At 42.4% G+C, this 24,765-nt stretch overlaps 1 protein-coding gene across 1 annotated transcript in view; it reads left to right on the top strand.

The window, feature by feature from the left end:
- Positions 1-23,420, top strand: part of LOC149015862 (putative disease resistance protein RGA1) — a 43,202-nt gene extending 19,782 nt beyond the window's left edge. The window contains exon 3 of the mRNA XM_089155852.1: positions 23,362-23,420. The gene's annotated coding sequence lies outside the window, so the exon portion shown is untranslated. The remainder of the gene's footprint in view (positions 1-23,361) is intronic.
- Positions 23,421-24,765: the final 1,345 nt, after the last annotated feature.

Below are 24,765 nucleotides of genomic sequence, written 5' to 3'. Positions count from 1 at the left end.
GTTTTTGCAGAATGGTTACTACGAGAAGTGGGCGTGGTGAATCCAGTGGTCATGGTGGTGGTGAAGTACCTCGGGGAGGTGGTGAAGTACCTCATGGAGGTGGTGAGATACCAAATGCTGATCGGGGTACTCATGAGATCCCCGGTGCCCCGAATGTTGGAAGTTTCGGAGATATTGCCAATATCATGGGCAATATGATGCAGCAGCAAGCAGCTCGGTTCAACCAGATGTTGGTGGGTTTCATGACTCGCATAATGAGACCCGGGCTGGTGCTAATGTGAATCCTCATGCCGCATCCCGAATGCGGGAGGTTTAGCTGGAACTCCTCATACTACTTTGATGGAGAGTTTTCCGAAGATGCAAGTACCCACTTTTATCGGAGTTACCAAGGACCCCTTGTTTCCTAACAAGTGGCTTCGTGAGTTGGAGAAGGCTTTCCGGCATCTGCAATGCTCGGAAGCTCGAAAGATTTTATTTGCTTGAGCGAAGTTGCAACAAGAAGCCGATGCATGGTGGATCTCCACTCGTCCTGTTTTGGAAGGTTTGCATGCGGGAGTTGTAACTTGGGAGTTATTCAAAGAGGCTTTTTGTATGAACTACTTTCCCGAGGCGGTGAAGGATGCAAAGGAAGCGGAGTTTATGATTCGACTCAAGGAACTTTGTCCGTGTTGGAGTACCAACGAAGTTCGAGGAGCTTCATTTCTTTGCTCCAGATTCTTTGAAGGAAGACCTCGCCAAAGCAAAGAAGTTCTTCAAAGGACTGCGCCCTGCCATTAAAGCTTACCTCACGGTCCAGCCTATTGTGAGCTATGCTCAAGTGGTGCGAGAACTCGAAGAAGTTGGAAGAAACGAGAGAAGGAAAGTGCTCGTGTGCAAAAGCCTTGGCGATCAAGGAATTCTGGTTTGGTGGATCGCAATGACCGTCGTTATGTGAGACCTACACCATACCCCACTCCTACCTTTCGGGCTAAGAGTGTAGGTCGAATACGGGTTTTCAGCAGCCCGGCCGGTTTAAACAAGTATGGCGGAAACCGATCACCAGCAAATGCAAGTGCAAGTGCGAGTGCAAGGCCTTTTGTTCGAAGTCCTCTGTTGCAGCCACCCCTGTTGGATCCAGCAATCTGTTTGCTTCTCTCGCAAGCAAGCTGGTCATTTTGCTCGTGCCTGTCCCGAAGCGGCACTGCCCAGCCTTTGCCCGGTGGTGAAGAGTGCTCCTGCTCCTCCCTCGGTAGAGTTTTCAGTATTTCAGATCTTGAGCAAGATCCAAGCCATGATGTGATTACAGGTACATTGTTAGTCGCTTCTATTTCCGCATTTGTCTTATTTGATACGGGTGCATCTCATTCGTTCATGTCATCTCGCATTCATCAAGAAGACTAACCTAATCCCGAGAAGTTGTCTAGTTGTTTATTGATTAGTACACCTACTGGTCTGTTGTGAAACTAGATAAGGGGTTATCTAAATGTCCTGTGTTGATTGGTGAAAAGAACTTGGAAGCCAATTTTGTGATTCTTGACATGAAGGACTTCGATGTTATTTTGGGAATTGGATCGGTTGACAGCCCACAAAGCTGTGTTCCTTTGTTCCTCAAAGAAGATTCAGTTCCATATTTGTGGAAGTCCGGTCTTTGAGTTTCAAGGTGAAAAGAGAAGGGTTTGTAAGAAGGTGCTTTCTGCCTGATGCAAGTCTATGCCCTAGTGGATGATGCTTCATCCGAAGGCAAGGGTATAGTGGGGAAAAGAGTCGATGAAGTCGAGTTGTCTGCGACTTTGTTGATGTCTTCCCCGATGATCTATCGAGAGTGCCTCCGGACGAGAGATGTCGAATTCTCTATTGATCTCGTCCACCGGTGCCGCTCCTGTATCTAAAGCTCCGTATAGGATGGCTCCTACTGAGTTGAAAGAGTTGCAAAATCAGTTGAATGAGCTCATTGATAGAGGTTTCGTACAGCCTAGTGTGTCACCTTGGGGAGCTCCGGTCTTGTTCGTCAAGAAGAAAGACGGTAGTATGCGCTTGTGCATTGACTACCGTGAGTTGAATAAGTTGACTATCAAGAATAGATATCCGCTGCCCAGAATCGATGATCTCTTCGATCAGTTGAAGGGTGCAGTTGTGTTCTCGAAGATTGACTTAAGGTCCGGATATCACCAATTGAAAGTGAAGTCTAGTGATATCTTCAAGACAGCTTTCCGAACGCGGTATGGTCACTACGAGTTTAGAGTCATGCCTTTCGGATTGACCAATGCTCCTGCGGTGTTCATGGACCTCATGAACCGAGTATTTCATGATGTGCTTGATAAGTTTGTGATTGTTTTCATTGATGACATCTTGATCTATTCGAAGAGCGAAGAAGAGCATGCGAGTCATCTAAGTTTCACTTTGCAAAGGTTGCGAGAAAAGAAGTTGTTTGCTAAGTTTAGCAAGTGTGATTTCTGGCTTAAGAGAGTGGTTTTCCTTGGTCATGTAGTTTCAGCTGAAGGTATTCGTGTCGATCCTAAAAAGGTCCAAGCTGTGGCTGATTGGGAGAGACCGAAGTCAGTAACGGAAATAAGAAGTTTTCTTGGATTGGCGGGTTACTACCGAAGGTTTATTGAGAACTTTTCTCGGTTGGCTGCTCCTATGACTAAGTTGACCAGGAAAGAAGAGAAGTTTGTTTGGTCCCGACGCTGCGAGAAGAATTTCCAAGAGTTGAAGGATAGATTGACAAGTGCCCCGGTTTTGACTATACCCGATAGTTCCGGTGGTATGACAGTTTATACCGATGCGTCAAAGATTGGTTTGGGTTGTGTACTGATGCAACATGGCAAGGTCGTAGCCTATGCTTCTCGGCAATTGAAGGATTATGAGCGGAATTACCCCACTCACGATCTAGAACTTGCCGCCGTTGTCTTTGCTTTGAAGATTTGGAGACATTATCTTTACGGTGAGAAGATTGCCATTTTCACGGATCATAAGAGTTTGAAGTACTTCTTTACCCAAAAGGAGTTGAACATGAGACAAAGGAGATGGTTGGAACTCGTCTCCGATTATGATTGTGATATTCAGTATCATCCTGGGAAAGCAAATGTTGTAGCTGATGCTCTTAGTAGGAAGAACCAGAAGAAGACTTTGGATTTGAATGCTTTGAGTTTACCATTGTGGTCTTCTATTGAGAGTTTTGATTTGGAAATCGTTCCTGAGAATTCTGATTTTATTCTTTCTGCCATGACGGCAAGATCTGGTCTTAGAGATAAGATTGTTGCTCTGCGAGATTCGATCAAGAGTTTTTGACCAAAGTTGAGAAGATTTCTTCGAATCCTGAGTCGGACCCCGACTTTGGTATATCCATGGATGGTGCTTTGTTGTTTAGAGGAAGACTGTGTGCTGCAAGCAAACGATGAAGTTAAGAATGAAATATTGAAGGAAGCACACCGATCGGTCTTTCTTGTACACCCGGGAAGCACCAAGATGTACAAGGACTTGAAGGAACATTTTTGGTGGATTGGTCTAAAGGCGGATGTTGACGATTTTGTTGCCAAGTGTGAGACTTGCCAACGTGTGAAAGCCGTTCGACAACCTCCATCTGGATTACTTCAACCCCTTCCTATTCCTAGTTGGAAGTGGGAAGATATCTCCATGGACTTTGTGACTAGCTTGCCTCGGACAAGTAAAGGCAATGACACTTTGTGTGGGTGATTGTTGATAGGTTGACCAAATCAGCCCATTTCATTCCTATGAGGATCACTCATACTCTGGATAAGCTAGCCGGGCTTTATGTGGATAATGTGGTTCGTCTGCATGGTGTGCCATTGAGTATTGTCTCGGATCGTGATCCTAGGTTCACCTCAAGGTTTTGGAATAGTTTGCGAGAGGCCTTGGGAACCCAATTGAACTTGAGTACAGCTCATCATCCACGGTCGATGGACAATCGAGCGGACAATTCGGACATTGGAAGACATGCTCGGATCTTGTGTGGTGGATATGGGTGGTAATTGGGATGAACACCTAGCTTTGGTTGAGTTTGCCTATAACAACGGTTATCAAGCAACAATAGGCATGGCTCCATTCAAGGCTTTGTATGGTAGTACTTGTAGGACACCTTTGTCTTTGGACTGAGGCAGGTGAAAGAAAAGTCTTAGGTCCCGAGATGATTGAAGCTACAAGTGCTATGGTAGATATGATAAGAGAAAGGATTAAGTCTGCCCATCGAGACAGAAATCTTATGCTGATAAGAGAAGGACCGATTTGGAATTTCAAGTTGGAGAGAAAGTCTTTCCGAAGGTCTCACCAATGAAGGGTGTGATGAGATTCAATGTTAAGGGAAAGCTTAGCCCTCGTTACATTGGACCTTTCGAGATTTTGGAAAAGGTTGGACCTGTTGCGTATCGATTAGCATTACCTCCGCCTCTTGCTGGTGTGCACAATGTGTTCCATATTTCGATGCTCCGAAAATACATAGAGAATCCGGAACACATTTTGCAGCAAGCACCTGAAGGACTTAGTGCTGATTTGACCTATGATGAAGAACCGGCCGAAATCCTGGATAGGAAGGACAAGCAGCTGCGGAATCGCGCCATTCCTTTGGTGAAGATTCGGTGGAAGAACCATACCCCTGAAGAAGCTTCTTGGGAGAAGGAAGAAGACATGAAGGAGAAGTTTCCTTACCTCTTTGGAAGCACAGTACGCTTTCAATTTCGGGGACGAAATTTCTTTAAGGGGGGAGAATGTGAAACCCAGCCCTAACCTTGACCCGGAAACCTTGTTATTTGTAGGTCCGATGACCCGAAGTAAAGTAAGAAGTCAGCTTTGGGCCATCCCGAGAGAGGACTTGGTGTCTGGCTTTGAATCCATGAAGGTTGATGATGAGGTGCTATTTATGGAAACAGAATCCTGATGAAGATCTAATTAGTTGATGGACTTGGAGTGATCTCTATCTTGGTTTGAAGGCATTTCTACCTACTAGGTAAGTCACTTGACTTGTGTGCAAAACCCCTTTAGGTTTGGATTTGATCCGGGCCTTCAATTCCCTGTTTTGGCCTTGCTTTGTCTGCATTGGTCGACTGATTGGTCGACTGGGGCCGATCGACCAATCCACTCGACCAATGGGTGCTGTCTTTGGCAATTAGGTTGATTCTTGCTCTATTTAAGCCTAACCTCGAGTCCACTTCGTATTTGCTGCCTCCAAACCCTCTCGGAACGAGACCAAAGACCTCTGCAAGTCATCTCTCTTGCATCCTTGGAGTTTTCTTGGCGGATCTTCGTCGGAACTCTTCTTTTTGCATCAAAAGGTATGTCTACTCTCTCTTCTTCTCCTACATCTTTGTTTTTCTTTCCTTTTTGAGTTGAGACAGTAGAAGAGATGCTGCATCCTCTGTTGCAAACATCTCTCGAACATGTTCTCATGATCATCCTAAGGATTAAAGGCTAGAACAATGATCTTAACCATGATCATTGCAAGCTTTTGAAGGATTCATGATCAAACCATGATTTAATCTCTGTTAATTTCCTAATCTGAATTCCCGATCTCTTTGGATCTTCTTTCATTGATCATGTTAGTGGTTAATGGTTGTGTTTTCTTGCTATGATCCATAATCCATAGAATTCTAGTTATTCTCTTCTACCTTACTATGTGTTCTTCATGATGCATGATAGTACATATATGGTAGGTTTTATTTCCTTATTTAGATTTATGCTTCTAAGCCTTATACCATGAAGACCTATGCATGTTTTCATGTTTTCATTACCGAAAGCAATGATCCATCTTCCTATTGTTCTTGTCCTTGTTTTCTATTTCAAACTTCATCAAGATCCATGTTTGATTTATTTATGGTAACTTTTTGTTTCCTAATTTGGGTCTTGATACCTTGATTTGATTAGTGTTTTGAGGTCCCCTATATGCTAGAATACTACTGATGTAGTCTACCCCTTGATTAGTACCCTTTTGAACCATCAAATTCGGATTTCATATCTCAAAACTCTGATTTTCTAAGCTACTGTCTGCATTGGTCGACTGATTGGTCGACTGGACCACTCGACCAATCCACTCGACCAATGAGTACAAGCAACTCCAGGTGGTCTGTTTCGGATGCTTTGCTATATTTTCTGTTAGGGATCTTTTCTAATATGTGTATATACTTGTTTAGGACCTTCTTCTCAAGTTTGCCAAGATCTTACTTGATTTCTTAGGATTCTTTGCGAGTTATAAAAGGTAAGGATGGTTATTTCCTTAATTACATAGATAGCGGGAATCTAGTTTCTATATTTGAATATCATTAATATGTTTCCTAAATTAGATTCTTACAATGATATACTACTGTTGCATAACTTTGATTACAGTAGCATTACTTATTCATATTGAATTGATTCATGTATGATTTACTTACCAATGTTATACAAATGTTTGTAAATATTGATTTCTTTCCATATATGGAGTTACCATATATGTGATGATATGAATTGATGCATGTGTATGCTTACGTATGGTTTGGGAAGGAGAGGTGTCCTTTTGACATTTCTGTCCTTGGACTACTACGGGAATATTATGGGATGTTTCCGGAGATGCCCTCTGGACACCTTCCTAAACTGTTGGATGACATATCTAGGATTGTCTAGTAGTGTTTGGCTAGGATGTCCTGTTATGTCAGACCCTAATCGGAGGGGTATTGAGACCGAACGACCCGTGGTAGCAATGGGGATTCATGGGCGCTCAAGACCGGTAACCAACCCGTGAGAGGACAGGAATCACATTGTGGGGGCCATTTATTGGTAGGGTTGCATATGGTTAGACTTGGGCTCACGGGCGCTTAAGACCGGTAACCAACCCGTGAAAGGACGTGAGAGCTTCCCGTTTGCCATATGTGGATGACCAATAGGGTTGGTGAGTCCGTAGTCGGGGGACTATGAGGACTCTAGTGTGAAGGATACCGGAAAGGATCGTCGGGGACGAGGAATGGAAGTATCTGGATCCGACTTGATGTAACCAAGTAGAAGACTTGCATTTGGATAGGTATTACCCCCGACATGCGCCGTACTTATACCAAATGGTTGTGAGAGAGTGTGTTGACTTAACCCCCTGCCAAGGTTTGTCCCGAGGGATGCCGGACCCATTGCCAACTGATGATGAGTGATTGAGACTTTCCTACGATGTACGGTGCTATGACTTAAAGCATGTCCGCCAATAGAGACCAGCATACATAGAGTTAGAATCATTCATTCATTGTTTGTCTCATATCATATTGCATTTATGATTGTTCGGAATTCTGCCATTTATGTTATTATGGATTTTAAGCGCCTTTACCGAGTTTCTTCGAAACTCATTCCTTTATTGTACAATGTTGTTAGACTATCCTGCAGTACGGAATACTATGACGGTTCCTATGAGGAAGCGCAAGGCGAAGAGACATATCTCCGGGGAAGGTGATTGCGGTTACCACAATTACTCTGAAGATTCCGCGGGTGGTTATGCTCCGTACAATGCTTAGTCCGACCATTGAGTGGAAGCGTCCTTGTGCTATTTACGAGATCTACACCTACAAGGATGTCGTCTACAAAGTGGAGAATAATTTAGTTACCCAATGTACTTGCTACTGGGATTAGATTTTATCTAGTTTATTCTTTCGAGCTACTTTTCCGCTGGATGTAAAGTGGGATTTTTGCTTCACTTTACTTATCTGTTGACACTCTGATTATATATTTATTATTCCGTTTCGTTTATGATTCATTCTTTCATTATTGGATCTATGATTTATCTTCCGCACTCTTGTTATGGTTGTTCATGATTATGTTATTGCTTATGTGGGAGGTTGATCACTCGATACCTGATCTTCGGGCTGTGGATCACACTCTCGGGTATGCCAGATAGGGTACCGGCTGGGAGGGCGTGACACTATGGCTGTTGCGGGTAACTCAGATGAAATCCTTTGCAGAGTATTCGGTTCATCTTTGACCGGCGCAGCACAAAAGTGGTTCTCAAATCTTCCCTCAGGAAAAATTGTAGACTTTAAAGAGTTGGCGCTAAAATTCATTGGACGATTCCAAAGTGGAATTCAGATCAAGAAGACCGAGGAGACCTTGTTTACTATCAGACAAGGGAAAAGTGAATCGATTCGGGAATACCTGAAAAGATTTAACAATGTCACAATGGAGATTGAAAATCTAGATGAACAGGTAGCTAAAACTGCTTTGTTCACTGGACTCACCAACTGGCGACTCTTGGAGTTACTACTTCAAGACATGCCCACCACCTATGCTGAAGTGGTGCAAAGGTGTCAGAAGCAGGCGGAGGTAATGGAGATCCTGAATGCACGTCAGGGAGACAACAAGGCCTCTACAAAAGAACAGAAAGCCCCCGAGAAAAAGCAAAAGTTGAAGCAAAATGTTCGTGATCGGGTTGGAAAGCCTCGTACGGCGTGGCGGAAAAGGTCTCCAGACCAAAGTGAATATACTCCATTGAATACTCCTCGTGCTGATATCTTGAACATTATCAAAAGACAGAATATCCTGAAGTGGCCATCAAAGCTTCCCACCAAGCCTGGGGAGCAAGATAGGGAGAGGTATTGCCGTTTCCACAAGGATTACGGTCATTATACCAATGATTGCAGGCACTTAAAAGACGATATTGAGAGATTGAATATCGCAAGGCCACTTGTCTAGTTTCGTCAAGGGTAGTCGAATGGAACCACGGGACACAGGTAACAAGAGGGAGTGTTTGATAAGTCCGGAACGACCAACCGAAGCTCCTAGATCTAAGAAAGGTAAGGAAGTGATCGATGCTACTCAGTCACCCATATTGACAATATTTGGAGGTCCTGAACTTGAGTCGCTCCGGAACTAAAGGCCAAGTCCAAGTTTGTTGGAACTGGAGAAACGTAGAAGCAGAAAAGGCCGAATGGTGAGGCTTCGGTCACCTTTGGTAAGGAAGATGAAAGAGGCGTCTGTCTACCTCATGATGATACCATAGTCATCAAAGTAGAGATTGCACACCGAGAGGTACATAGAGTGTTAGTTGACACAGGGTTTGTTGCAGACCTTTTATCTTATGCAGCTTATCAAAAGCTTATAGTAGACGAGGATTTAGTGGAGCCGTCATCTATGCACCTGTATGGATTTGCCAGATTGTCCGCGATAGTTGAAGGATCTGTACAGTTGGATTTATCAATTGGAAGCTTCCCCCAAGAGGCTACTGTTTGGGTAAACTTCTTGGTGGTTCGGGAACTTCCGGCTTACAACGTCATTCTTAGAAGACCATCCCTATCAAAGTTAGGTGCTATAGTTTCGACAAAGAACTTGAAGATAAAATTCCCATCCGAAATGGGAATTGGTCAGGTTTCCTCTGACCAGAGAATCTCCCGATAGTGCAATGTAGCATGTTTGAAAGATAAGGAGGGTTTGAGGAAGGTAACAGCGTTACCAATAGAAATACGAGATGATCGGGACGAGGTAGAGATGCAAAGACCCGAGCCAGTCGAGAAGTTGGAATGAATCCAGCTGTATCCTGATAATGAAAAAAGAACAACCCATATTGGATCTGAGCAGCTAGAGGAATTTAAGAAGGAACTAAAGTTTTTTCTTCAGCAAAACAGTGATGTATTCGCGTGGTCTATAGAGGATATGCCGGGAATTGATTGGCAGGTTGCAGAGCATAAACTTTGGATAGATCCGAAGATAAAACCAGTTATTCAGAAGAGGAGAAATTTCTCCATAGAAAAGCACGAAGCCATCAAAGGTGAAGTTGAAAAATTGAAGAACTCTAGGTTCATTGAACCCATCGAATGCCCAGTCTGATTGGCCAACGTGGTAATGGTCAAGAAGGCAAGTGGAAAGTGGAGAATGTGTATAGATTACACAGATCTCAACAAGGCTTGTCCGAAAGACTGTTATCCGTTACCCAGGATAGATCTTTTAATAGATGCCACCACAGGATATGAAACATTAAGTTTCATGGATGCATACTCGGGATACAACCAGATCCTCATGAATAAAGAGGATGAAAAGTTTACTGCTTTCATGACAGATCGTGAAAGCTTCTATTACAAAGTTATGCCGTTCGGCTTGAAAAATGCAGGGGCTACTTATTAGAGGACAGTCAACAAAATATTCAAACTTGATCGGGAGAAACGTGGAAGCATATGTTGATGATATGCTAGTAAAGAGCACTGCAAGATCAAAACATATCGAGGATTTAGTAGAGGTATTTTCAGTACTCCAGAAATACTAGATGAAGTTGAACCCGGAAAAGTGCGCCTTCGGTGTATCATCGGGCAAGTTCCTGGGTTTTATGGTGTCTCAAAGAGGTATTGAGCCTAATCCAACCAAAATATAGGCTTTGCTAGACATGGAAGCACCCAAAACTGTTCGAGATGTGCAATGCCTAATAGGGAGAGTAGCTGTGTTGAACCGGTTCATCTCACAGTCAGGAGAAAAGTGCCTACCTTTCTTCAAAGCACTCAAATATTTGAGAGGTAGAAAGGAGGCAAAATGGTCAGAAGAATGTCAAAAGGCGTTTGAAGATCTGAATGAAACATTGGGAAGACCACCACTCTTGTCCCAACCAGAGAAGGGAGAAATTTTACAACTATATTTAGTAACATCCCCCTCGGCAGTAAGTGCGGTACTTGTTCGGGAGAAAGACAAGAAACAGTGGCCAATCTATTATGTCAGCCACGTACTACTCGATGCGGAAACACGATATTCCCAGATCGAAAAGCAGGCTTTGGCTCTTATGGTAGCGGCCAGAAAACTACGCCCATACTTTCAAGAGCATCCAATCGAGGTATTTACTACTTTTCCTCTTAGTAAAGTTCTTCGTAAACCTGATTTGTCTGGAAGAATGGTAGCATGGTCGGTCGAGCTAAGTGAATTCCAAGTAAGTTTTAAGCCTCAAACGACAATCAAGGCTCAAGCATTGGACGATTTTGTAGTAGAAAATACAGCACTGATAGAGGAGATTGTCGAGCCTAGTATTCCGACCATGTGGGAGGTATACGTGGATGGCTCGAGCAATAAGCAAGGAGCTGGGGCTGGGATTCTTTTGAAAAGCCCAATAGGTTTTATTATTCGATATGCATTAAGGTTCACATTCGAAGCAAGCAACAACGAAGTGGAGTACGAGGCTCTAATAGCTGGACTTCGCTTGTCAAAAGCATTAGCAATAGAAGAGGTAACTATCTTTAGTGACTCACAGCTTATTGTTAATCAAGTGCTAGGGGAGTATGGCATCAAAGAACCCCGACTACAAAAGTGTCAAGAAATTGTGCAAGCGTTGCAGAAAGAATTCAGGAATCTAAAAGTATGTCAGATCCCAAGAATAGAAAATATAATGGCAGATGAGCTGTGAAACCCAGCCCTAACCTTGACCCTGAAACCCTGTTGTTTGTAGGTCCGACAACCCGAAGTAAAGCAAGAAGTCAGCTATGGACCATCCCAGTGGAAGACTTGGTGTTTGGATTAGAGTCCATGAGTGTTGATGACAGTGTTCCATTTATGGAAACTGCACCCTGAGGAAGATGGAATTAGTTGATGGACTTGGAGTACTCTTTGACTTGGTTTGAAGGCATTTCTACCTACTAGGTAAGTCACATGGTGTGTGTACAAAACCCCTTTATGTTTGGATTTGATCTGAGCCTTCATTTCCCTGTTTTGGACTTGCTGTCCTGATTGGTCGACTCATTGGTCGACTGGGCCAGTCGACCAATGGGATCTGATTTTGCTAATTAGGTCGTTGCTTGCTCTATTTAAGTCCAATCTCGAGTCTACTTCGTATTTTATGCCTCCAAACTCTTTGGAAAGAACCAGAGCCCTCTGCAAGTCATCTCCCTTGCATCCTTGGTGATTCTCTTGACGGATCTTCGTCAAATCTTGTGCATTACACAAAAAGGTATATGATCATCCTCTTCTATGTTTTGTCTTTGATTCTCCATTACTTTGCTTTCCTTGTCTGATTGAGGACAGTAGAGATGATGTTGTATCTTTGTTGCAACTATCTCTTTACTCTTTCCCTCTCTTTTCCTAAAGATCTAAAGCTTGATGGATGATCTTCATCAAGATCATCACTCGCTTTTGAAGGAAAACATGCATCTATTCTCTTTCCTTATTTAGATTGACGTTCTTCAGCCTTAGCTCTATTTCTCTTGAGAATCTATGCATGCTATTCATGAATCCTTTGTCATATTAGTAATCCATCATCCTATTGTTCTTGTCCATGATTTATACTAAGAATTCTTCAAGAACCATGATTGATCTAATGATGGAAACTTTTTTGTTTCCTAATTTGTAACTTGAAGACTTGATATGATTAGTGTTTAGAAGTCCTCTATATACTAGCATACTACCCTTGTAGTTTCCCCCTTGTTTGGTACCCTTTTGAACCACCAAATTCGGTTTTATATTCTAAAATTTCTGATTTTGAAGGCCATTATCTCTGTTGGTCGACTCATTGGTCGACTGAGGCAGTAGACCAATCAATTGACCAATGAGGACAGCAACCTCATGTTTGGTCTGTTTTGGATGATTTGATTTCTTTCCTTCTAGGTATCTTTCCTAATATGTTATATATACTTGTTTAGCACTTTCTTTCCAAGTTTAGACAAGGTCTTACTTGATTCCCTAAGATCCTTTGCGAGTTATATAAGGTAAGGATGGTTATTCCTTAATTACATAGATTGCATGTTCTAGTTTCTATATTTGAATCTTTGGTTTATTTCCTTAATTAGATTCTTACACTGATATACTAGTGATGCAACTACCTTGATTACAGTAGCATTACATGTTTATGCTAAGTTGATTCATGTATGATTTACTTACCAAATATATGCAAGTTGGATGTTATTATTGATTTCTTTCCATATAAGAAGTTACCATATATGTGATTTTATGGATTTATGATTGTGAATGATTATATGGTTTGGAAAGGAGAGGTGTCCTTTTGACACTTCTGTCCTTGGACAACTACGGGAATATTATGGGATGTTTCCGGAGATGCCCTTTGGATACCTTCCTAAACTGTTGGATGACATATTTAGGGCTGTCTAGTAGTGTTTGGCTAGGATGTCCTGTTATGTCAGACCCTAATCAGAGGGGTATTGAGATCGAACGACCAGTGGTAGCAATGGGGATTCATGGGCGCTCAAGACCGGTAACCAACCCGTGAGAGGACAGGAATCACATTGTGGGGGCCATTTATTGGTAGGGTTGCATATGGATAGACTTGGGCTCACGGACGCTCAAGACCGGTAACCAACCCGTGAGGGGACGTGAGAGCTTCCCGTTTACCATATGTGGATGACCTATAGGGTTGATGAGTCCGTAGTCAGGGACTATGAGGACTCTAGTGTGAAGGATGCCGGAAAGGATCACCAGGGGCGAGGAATTGACGTATCTGGATCTGACTTGATGTAACTAAGTAGGAGACTTGCATTTGGCTAGGCTTTGACCCTAACATGCACCGGTACTTAGACCAATGGTGAGTGAGAGAGCGGTGACTTAACCCCCAGCCATGGAATGTCCCGAGGGATGCCAGACCCACTACCAAAAGGCGTTGCGTGATGAGACCTTCCTAAAGAAATACGGTGCTATGACTTAAAGCATGTCTGCCAATAGAGACCAGCATACATAGAGTTAGAATCATATTGCATCATGTGCTTCATATCATATAGCATTTTACTCTGTTTTGAAATCCTAGTATTTATGTTATTATGGATTAACTGCTTTACTGAGTTTCTTTGAAACTCATTCCTTTTGGTACAATATCTTTTGTTAGACTATTCTACAAGTATTGATGACTATGAAGATCAATATGAGGAAGCGCAAACTGAAGAGGCGTACTTCACGCAAGGTGTTGGCAACCATGAATATTACATTGAGGATTCCTCAAGTGGTCTTACTTGTTACCAGGATTAGCCCTACTGTGGAGTGGGAGCGTCTGAGCGTCATTGATGAAGTCTATGTTTATGAAGACGTTCTCTGTAAAGTAGAATAGACTTTTAGTTTAGTTTGTTATATCTTTCTTTCTTATCTTAGAACTAGATGTAATCTTTCTTTTGACTTGCGATCTACTTTTCCGCTGTTTGTGGAGTGAGATTCCGCCTCACTTTACCTATTGATTTAGACATTTTGATTGTCTTTCGTACTCTGATGATATATGATTTATTCCTTCCTTATTTGGATCTTTTGGATTATACTTTGTACATTGATTATTTATGTTCATGATTATGTTATTGTCTATGTGGGAGGTTGATTACCTCAATACTTGATCTTCGGGGCTGTGGATCACACACTCGGGTATGCCAGGTAGGGTACCGGCTGGGTGGATGTGACATGAGTTATCAAGACTAGCTAATGCCAAGGAAAAGAATCTAGACCGTTCGGTCTATATTGAGGAAGTAACATTCCCAAGCAATCAGGAGAAGGAGATATCCTATATTGAAGCCAAACGATGCTGGATGGACCTGATCGTGGAATATCTTAGAGATGATAAGCTACCCGAAGATCCAAAGGAAGCAAGGTTAATCAAGGTACGGGAAGCACGATTCATAATGCAAAATGGAAGGTTGTACTGAAGGTCCTATGCTGGACCCCTCTTGAGATGCTTGGGTCCCGAAGGATCGGAAATAGCTCTAGCAGAGGTTCATAAAAGAATTTGTGGGGCTCATATGGGTAGTTGTGCTTTGGCCCACAAAATTTTGAGGCTCGGCTTGTGTTGGCCGAAGCTCCAACAAGCTGCAATGGAATACGCTTGTTGCTGTAGCAATTGCCAGATCCATGCTATGGTATCAAAAAGGCCAGCTGAAACCTTGACATCAATTCTAGACCCCATCCCTTTCGCGATGTGGGGAATCGATATCATGGGAAAATTCACCAAGGCTATCGGCGGAAGAGAATATCTCATAGTAGCAATTGATTACTTCACTAAGTAGGTAGAAGCTAGTGCTCTAGCAACCATCACTGAAATAAAGGTGGAAAAGTTCATGTTAGAGTCTATCATTTATCAGTTCGGGATGCCAAAAATTCTCGTAACTGATCCTGGCACACAATTCGACAACCCACAATTTGAACAATATTGCAAAACATATCTAATCGAGCATCGTATGTCATCAGTAGCATATCCTCAAAGCAATGGCCAAGTGAAGGTTACAAATCGAACACTACTTGACGGGATAAAAAAGAGACTCGAAGCTGATAAAGCTTTATGGGTCGAAGAATTGCACAACGTTCTGTGGGCCTATCGAACTACGGTTCGAACTCCCACAGGAGAAACTCCTTTTAAACTGGCTTATGGGTCTGAAGCATTGGCACCTGTCGAAGTAATGGTTGGAACACTATGGGAAAGAGAGTTCAAGGAAAAAGCAAACGAACAAGGATTGCTAGATAGCCTTGAATTGTTAGATGAAGTTCGCGCAAAAACAATAGCACGAACTCAACATTATCAACGAAGGGTAGCGTCACATTACAATTCCTGAGTGAAGAATCGTCGGTACCGAGCGGGAGACTTGGTATTAAGGAATACCTTAGCTTCAGACCCACACCACCAGAGGAAATTGGACCCTTCATGGGAAGGCCCATATATGGTAACTAATCGGTTCAAGAGCATATAAGCTGAAGAACATGACAACAAACAAAGAGTTGTATCGTTCATGGAATGCTAGACACCTGAAGAAACATTATCCCTAGGAAGATCATCATTTTCATTCATGATGTAACAAAGATTCAACTCAATCAATACAATTCTCAGTTTTCAACACAACATATTTTGATTGGGGTCAACACACAATACTCATATAAGATCCAGCGAAAAAATCAAAGGGCATCAGTTTAAAACCCGAGTGGGACCTTCTACAAGGCATCGGTTTAAAACCCGAGTGAGACCTTCTTAGACTTATTGCATTTCTCTGGAAATCCTTAAGTAAAGGCATCAATTTAAAACCCGAGTGTGACCTTCTACAAGGCATTGGTTTCAAACCTGAATGAGACCTTCTCAGACTTATTGTATTTCTACGGAAATCCTTAAGTAAAGGCATCGGTTTAAAACCCGAGTGGGACCTTCTTCAAGGCATCGGTTTAAAACTCGAATGAGACCTTCTCAGACTTATTGTGTTTTTACGGAAATCCTTAAGTAAAGGCATCGGTTTAAAACCCGAGTGGGACCTTCTACAAGGCATCGGTTTAAAACCCGAGTGAGACCTTCTCACACTTATTGTATTTCTATGGAAATCCTTAAGTAAAGGCATTGGTTTAAAACCCGAGTGGGACCTTCTACACTTATTGTATTTCTACGGAAATCCTTAAGTAAAGGCATTATTCTAAAACAACTAAGACCTATTACAGCGGAGACTCTAGTGACTGACAAAGCTCAAAGATAAAGTTAATTCTTTACTCCTTTAAACAACCAGAAGGGGTCAACCTTTACATCAAATACACATATGAGAAAACAAGTGTTGAGATACAATCCTCGTTCGATCAAGAAGGAAAATCATCATCGGTGATTGCGAAGAACTCCAAAAACAGGATCGAAGCAGCTTTGTCAGAAGCAATACATAGTCAAAAGAACAGAGCCAGGAAGACATGTGATGACTGCTGACCATGGAGACATAGGTCCTCTCATCATTTGGTTCTCCCCCTCGGTGATTGCGAAGAATTCCGTAAACTCCCACCTACAAAATCCTCCGCATTCCATACTCTTTATCCAGCTTTTTCCAAAGAGGCTTGGCCTTTGGTCAGACCTGCATTTGAGGCAAGCTCTTCATAACTGAATCCTCTGAGAGTGGACAAAGGAGGAGAGTCATCAAGATGATGCATTATATCCAGATTTGGAATGGGGAGGTCCACCACGTCCTTGGCCCAAGCAGGAAGAGGAAGTCGCAACTTTTCAAACACTTAGGGATGACAATTTGCGCGGTGGGGAGCCATGTTGAAATAAGGATTTCTCCTTAGTATCGATTCCCATACCTCGTTCTCATCGTCCCGATATGCCTACAAATTATAAGTGTTCAACATCTCAACAAATGGCTTACTCTGCAAATATTTGAAGATGCAAGCCCAACGAACATCAATCGGAAGGGACTCGGGCAGAAGGGTAACAGCTTGCCTTTGAGGCGTAGGTGCAGTTTCAAACCCTTTCGCACCTGCTGAAAGCTTCTCAACTTCCCACTCAAGCTTTCGGATTCTCTCCCTAGCACCATCCAAATTCGAATGAAGTTGCTCATTTTCAGAATTCTTCACTCGGGCAACCTCCCAAGCCTTGTCTCCAAGACGAGCAATCTCAACATCCTTGGCTTTGGATTCTTCCCGAAGCTTGGAAAGATCATTACTGAGTCTACTGAGTCTAAAAGCTGCATCCACCTGATTATGGAAGTTACCAGCCAGGCTCCTGCAACACTTCAAGAGTTAGTCAAGAGCAGAAAATCTTCAGAATAGAAAGCAATGAAAAAAAACTTACATCACCAGGGACTTTACAAAATCCATATCCGGGACCACAGAGAGGGCTCTACTCTTGGCGGGCATCTAAATAGAAGTGCACCATTGAAGTGCCTTGTCAAAATCGCCCATCACCAAGTAAGACCTCCTCAGCGACCAGGAAGGCAGGTACACCTCAATATCAAACCGAGGACTCTTTCTAGAAACAGCACCCTCAGTGTAAAATCCAGCTTTTACCTAACCTTGACCCGACCCAGAAATTGTTGTGTTTGTAGGTCCGAAGACCCGAAGTGGTGGTAGGAGGGACTTATGGACCCTACTAGTTGATGACATGGTGTTGGAACTCCAATCTATGGACATTGATGATGTTGCTCCTTCCTTGAGCACATTATCAGTGTTAAGTTAGAATCTGCGCATTGATGAAGAGTGAGACAGTTGAGATATCAAACGGACTTCTGTGCACAATCCGAAGGTACTCCCCGAAACTAGACTTCTTGAGTGAACTATAGGAGAAAACCCCATGCAATTTGACCTTGTATAGCCCTCCAACTCCACACCTAAAGTTGCTAAACTATTCTGAAAAATTATGCAGAAACATGTATTGGTTGATACTATTGGTCGATACCATCGACCTAATGTATCGACCAACAGTGCTGCTGAACCCAGTGTTTAAAGATTCTCCGGAATATTCTTCATTCTATTTAATCATTCCTCGATGCTGGAGCCCTATTCCAATGATTGCAACTCCTGAGAACGTGGAAAAGCCTCTCAAGAACTCCTCCTTGGTAATGGTGAAGCATGTCACATCCCGCCCTAAATCCACCAAGGGGATGCCCTATCTGATTACCCAGAGAGTGAATTACAGTCCCGCCGATCAAGTTTAGGAACGATCATAGTCACTTAGCACAATAATATAATCAAAAGCAAGAACAATTCCTTGTATCCAAATAATTTAATAATAAAAGTCTAGAAAAGATCTCAGAAGGTTTCACAAATAATATCAGAGTGCGGAAATGATACAAATAGGACAAATAGTCAAAGTGTGAAAAGGAGGGGAAAAACCCGTCCTATAAAAATAGCGGAAGATGGTTCGACTAAAAGTAAAGGTTACAACCGATTCACCAAATAACAAGTGAAACAACTAAGCTATAGTCCCGACAATTCAAATAAAAAGGTTAAAAAGGGAATGAGGCGACATCTCATCCCTAACACACAAATATAAAACTGAACTACTACAAACAAGTCCCGATCTCGGTCTACTCGTCTTTATCAACTGGTTCATCGCCGCCACTATGATACAAGTCTTCAACTTGGCCTCCAGAGGGTTGACTACCACAATCAACAGTGGTAGTACCTGCAGAAAAGTCTAACAAAATATGTTGCAAAAAGGAGTGAGTTCAAAAGAACTCAGTAAGGTAGTCATTCCATAAAAATATAAACCATATGATACAAGCCATAATATGATGCAATATGATATGGAACACATGATGCAAGTATGGTTCTAACTCTATGAATGCTGGTCTCTAAGGTAGACATGCTTTAAGTCATAGCACCATACTTCTCTGGGTCGTCTGTTACTCTCCCATTCCATATCTTGGGAATGCCCGGGGAAGATCGGTAAAGTCATCAAAAAACCGTGGTAAGGGGAATCGGTCACCGCTCTCTCACATCACCATTTGGTCAAGTACTGGTGCATGTCACAGTAAAGCCTAGCCCAATGCAAGTCATCTACTCAGTCGGTCAAGTCAGATTCAGATACGTCCATTCCTCGCCCCCGGCGATCCTTTCCGGTATCCTTCACACTAGAGTCAGCGAAATCCCGGATTTTGGACTCATCAACCCTATTGGTCATTCACATATAGTAAACGGGAAGCTCTCACGTCCTCTCACGGATTGGTTACCGGTCTTGAGCGCCCGTGAGCCCAAGTCTATCCATATGCAACTCTACCAATAAATGGCCCCTCTCAGGTATTCGTAGCATGGTTTATGTCCCCTACCGGATTGGTTACCGGCCTAGAGCGCCCATCCAACCATACACTACCATGGGTTGTTCGGTCTCAATGCCCTTCCGATTCGGGTTTGACACGACAAGGATAAACCTAGCCACCCAACTAGACAGCCCTATGTATGTCATCCAATAACCCGGGAAAGAGTCGATAGGCACCTTCGGAGAACATCCCATACTATTCCCTCCGGTGCCCAAGGAGAGAAGTGTCAGTAGGACACCCCCCCAATCCCAAGTCATACGTAAGCAATCACATATCCAATCTCATCATTTCTCATGCATCCAATGCATATCCATAATAGTAATCAAATCATGATATTGAAACGAATCATTATAAACATAAGCAAATCAAAATGATAAAGTAACACAACAAGAGTATAAAGATTTTAAATGCTACTGTTCTAACACATATGTAACAGTCTCATAATGATTGAAAGAAAATCAAGAGATTTCATTCTTTAAATAAAACACAATTTCAATATTTGATGACTTATATGTTTATGGAGATAACTATCCTTACCTTGGGTTGAGTTGATGATTAATTGAGAATACCAAGAATTAGTCCAAAAGAATTGTTAAGACCCTAAACAAACATCAATAATAAGTTCGAGAAGAAGTCGGGAAGATCGGATGTCAAACGGATCAAAACAGAGCAAGGTTGCTGTCAGCAACAAGTTTGGTCGATGGTCTTGGTCGATGGTATCGACCAAAAGGATCGACCAAAATTGTCTTCGGGACAGAATAGTTGGGGAATAGGTTAGGAACATGATTACAATCATTTGCAAGCCAGAGATTAGACTAATCATACTCCACATCTCAGTTTAGTATAAGAAATCAAGTTTTTAAGCAAGGAATCATGGTAATGTATATGTAAGGATCAAGATGCAAGTGAGGCATAGCAAGAATGAAGGAAAAGCAAGTATAAATGGGAAGAGACGTTCATGGCAAGGTGTTTGCAAGGTTGCAGCACCTTGGCCATGGTCTCATCAGTAAAAAGAAGAAGGGAAGTGAGTAGAATAGAGAGCAAGAGAGAGAATCATACCTTGGAAGATGATAGATGAAGAAAAGAGACAATGATTATTGTAGAAGATCATCACCCAAGCCAAAGAGGAGCCTAAGAGGAGCCTTCCCACGTTCTTAGGTGTTGAAATGAGTAAAATATCGTTCTAGGTTCGAGGTTTCACTTAAATAGATGAAGGAATATCCAAAAAGCATCTTTTTCTCAATTCTGGGCAACTTTGGTCGATGGTCCTTGGTTGATGGCATTGACCAAAGAGCATCGACCAAAACAGGTAACAGGTTTCAACAGAAAATCCAGAAATAGTTCAGCAACTTCGAACAGGGATTCAGAGCACTATACAAGGTCAAATTGAGTGAGGTTTTCTCCTACAAGTCAATAAAGAAGTCTAGTTTCCAGAAATACTTTTGGATCAAGCATGAGAGTTCATTAGGTCCACCAACTAAGCTCACCTTCTTCGATGCGCAAGCAGGATTTGCCAGACATAGTTCAGCAACTTTGGACAAGGATTTGGAAAGCTATATGGGGTCAAATTGAGTGGAGTTTTCTCCTACAAGTCCATCAAGAAGTCTAGTTTCGGGAAATATAATCTGATTGGGCACAGGAGTTCATTTGGTATTTCAACTAATTCACCCCTCTTCGGTGCGCAGATTCAGAACTAACACTGACAATGCTCTCAAGTGAGGGGCATCATCGTCAATGTCCAAGGGCTTGGGCTCCGACGCCAAATCAACAATCAAAAGGGTCCACAAGTTCCCCCGACTTCAGGTTTTCGGACCTACAAACATAACAGGTCCCGGGCCGGGTCAAGGTTAGGATAAGGCCAGACATTACAAATCTACCCTAAGGGAAAGGTCTGACATGGCTTCCTAAGGTTTTCAAAGATAATAATATTGAAATTAAAGTCCAACTTTTAAGGTCTAACATTGAACCAGTCTTTCTTTATCCCAAAATAAATAGGGTGTCCGGGCTAGGTTTGGGCTGGATGTTACAAAGCATCTTCCCCATTAATCATTGTAAACTACTCACTTCCACTCTCTTGCTCTACTCTCAAGGTATGACTCTCTCTCCTAGTAACTTTCTCACTCATCTTTACTCTTATTTTACTGCTGGGACCATGGCCAAGGTGCTGCAACCTTGCAAACACCTTGCCATAAGTCTTCTTTACCTATTACATTAATGTTTTCCCCAATCTTGCTATGATTCACTTACCTCTTGATCATTAACTATGCATTTCCATGATTTATTACTCACCAATTTGCTTTATTTACCAAAACTGAGATAAAGCCTATGATTAACCTAATCTATACCTTGCATATGATCTCAATATTGCTCCTAAGTGATTCCCTACCTAATCCATTATGTTTTCCCCCAATTTGCATTAAGCAATAACCAATGCCATGATTTCCAACTCTTGAACTTGATATGCCAATTTGGGGATTTCTAAATGGACCATTGGATTATGTTAATTCCTTGATAATTAGTGTCCCTATATTGTAGTTGAACTGTTCCCCAAGTTTTGTATCGATCCGAGACCCGAAAGACCAGATTTGGACCAAAACCCAAAAACCCAGCTTGCTGCCCGAAACTCTTTGGGTCAATGCTTGTTGGTCGATGCCATCGACCCAATGTATCGACCAACAGAGTTGCTGTCAGTAACTTTTGCCTAGTTTTGATTCGTTCGATCTCTAATTATTCTAATTCCTTCTCTAATCCTTCATATATGTTTGTTTAGGGTGTTAAGACTAATTGGGCCACTTGCTTGGGATCTTGGACCATCTTCTTCTCCAACTTAAGGTAAGGATAGTTATCGCTATAATTACATAGGATGTGAAGTTTTGACTTGGTGTACCTAACCTAGTGAACATAGTCTCTATTTCATATTCTTATCATGTTAGACTTGTTACATATGTATTTTAACAGTAGCTTTGTGTTTACATTAGTTTTGTTTCAATGTCTTATTATGATTATCAATTTCAATATATGATAAATTATGTCAATATCATGAATAGAATGTTTACTATGATGTTGTATCTTGTGAATTGATATGATGAACTTGGGCATGTGATTGCTTAAGTATAACTTGGGATTGAGGAGTACCCTACTGGTACTTTTGTCCTTGGACATGGGAGGGAATAGTATGGGATGTTCTCCGAAGATGTCCATCGACGCTTTCCCGGGTTATTGGATGACATACATAGCACTTGTCTAGTGGTGTTTGGCTAGGATGTCCCTATCATATCAGACCCGATTCGGAAGGGCATTGAGACCGAACGACCCGTGGTAGTAGTGTGGATTTGTGGGCGTTCAAGACCGGTAACCACTCCGTGAGAAAACATAAGTTGCATTGCGGATACCCGAAAGGGGCCATTTATTGGTAGGGTTGCAAATGGCTAGACTTGGGCTCACGGGCACTCAAGACCGGTGAAATGATCCGTGAGGGGACGTGAGATCTTCCCGTCTACCATTTGTGGATGACCAATAGGGTTGATGAGTCCGGTGAGTAATATCCGTGACTCTAGTGTGAAGGATCCCGAAAAGGATCCCGAGAGGGGAGGAATGGACGTATCTGGAACATACATGATATGATTAAGTAGATGACTTGCATTGGGTTAGGCTATACCTTGACATGCGCCAATACTTAGACCAAATGGTGATGTGAGAGAGTGGTGACCGAAACCCCCAACCATGGATTTGTCCGAGAGGGATGCAAGACCCAATTCCCCCCGGTGATGAGTGACTGAGACTACCTAAGGAAGTATGGTGCTACGGCTTAAAGCATGTCTACCATAGATGACCATCATACTTAGAGTAGAAACATATTGCATCATATGTCTCATATCATCTGCATTATTTCATTATTGTTATCATGTGGCTTATGTGTTGTGGAATAACTACCTTGCTGAGTTCTTTTGAACTCATTCCTTCTTCTGTTGCAATGTTTTGTTAGATTGCTCTACAGGTGATTATTCTGATGATATGTTCCCCGAGGCGGACCCGGATACCCCATACCACTAGCCGGAGGCTAGCTACAATGAAGACTTCGGTTACGGTACCGAAGAAGATCCTTCGGCGTATCAGGGTTAACCCTTGGATAGTTTGGGAGCAGCCATGTTGGATCTCTATGGTCTTCACTTTTGAAGAGAACTTATTTATTGTGGAGGAGACTTATGTGTAGCTGCCCACCCCCCTTCTTTTGTGTCAGTTAAACTTGGAAGAATTGTAATAACTTTTAATTTATCTTCATAACTTGAGATTTGTAATTATCTAGTTTTGACCTCACTTTTCGCTTGATTGAAGGAGTGGATTCCGCCCACTGCCTTCTTGTTTTATCTTTCAGCACTCTGATTATCTTTGGTATCTCATTTTCGAATTCTATTATTATCGATTGTTTAGCTTAATATTGATTGTTCATGATTGTGTTATCGTCGATGTGGATGGTGTGTTCCCTGGACTATGGATCTTCGGGGCTGTGGATCACATCCCGGGTATGCCAGATAGGGTACCGGCTGGGTGGATGTGACACTTGGCCTCATCAAGAACCCCCACAACTGTTGGAGGGTTGGAGGAAGATGCCAATGAGGCACCAGACGTAGCTTCGGGAGCCTGAGCGACGATCAAAGGGACCACATCTTCCTTAGAAGACCGAACGGTCTCCATCATGGAAGAAGATGCCAACAAAGCACCAGCAGGGGTTTCGGCAGTGCGAACAGCTATAGAAGCAGCCACATCCTCCTTAGGAGGCCGAACGGTCTCCATCATGGAGGGAGACGCGTGAGAAGCACCAGCGGAAGCTGTAGGAATCTGAACTTTAGAAGATTCACCAACAACATTCTCCTCGCATGGAACAACCTTCGTTAGCATAGGACCAGTCTTCTTAAAAGATTTCGCCCTAACATTATCCAAGTTAACTCTTGGAGGCACTACAAAGGAAAAGTAATCGTCAGTATGAGAGATCAGCCAAAAATAAAGAAGAAAAGGGAAAAACCTAGATTTTTGAAGTACAGATGAAGCAAAGGATATCCAGTAGAGAACTTCTGAAATAAGAAAACCCCAAGTATACTACTTTGGAGATTACTAAGGGAGAAGAAGTTCATGTTAAAACTGAATAACAGAGAAGAAACTCACTTGTTCAGGTTCTGATCGAGGTATCGTCAGAAGATAAGAGTACAGAGGCAGCAAAGGCAAAACACTACTTTGCTAGCGGAGTACAGCGGCGGCAAAGGCAAAACACTACTTTGCAAATGGTGAAGACATGAACGACTTGCAGATAGCGAAGACAAAGATGAAGCACTCCTGAGGGACTTAAATAGCCTCAAGGAGTGACGTAACGGTTAAAAACCCAAGTAGATCA

This window comes from Hakea prostrata, chromosome 5, assembly GCF_041222555.1.
Source record: "Hakea prostrata isolate BN-2017 chromosome 5, UWA_Hpros_2, whole genome shotgun sequence".
In the NCBI taxonomy this organism is placed as follows: domain Eukaryota; kingdom Viridiplantae; phylum Streptophyta; class Magnoliopsida; order Proteales; family Proteaceae; genus Hakea; species Hakea prostrata.
Note: the sequence above shows the minus strand (reverse complement) of the source record. Positions and strands in the feature narration are given on the sequence as shown.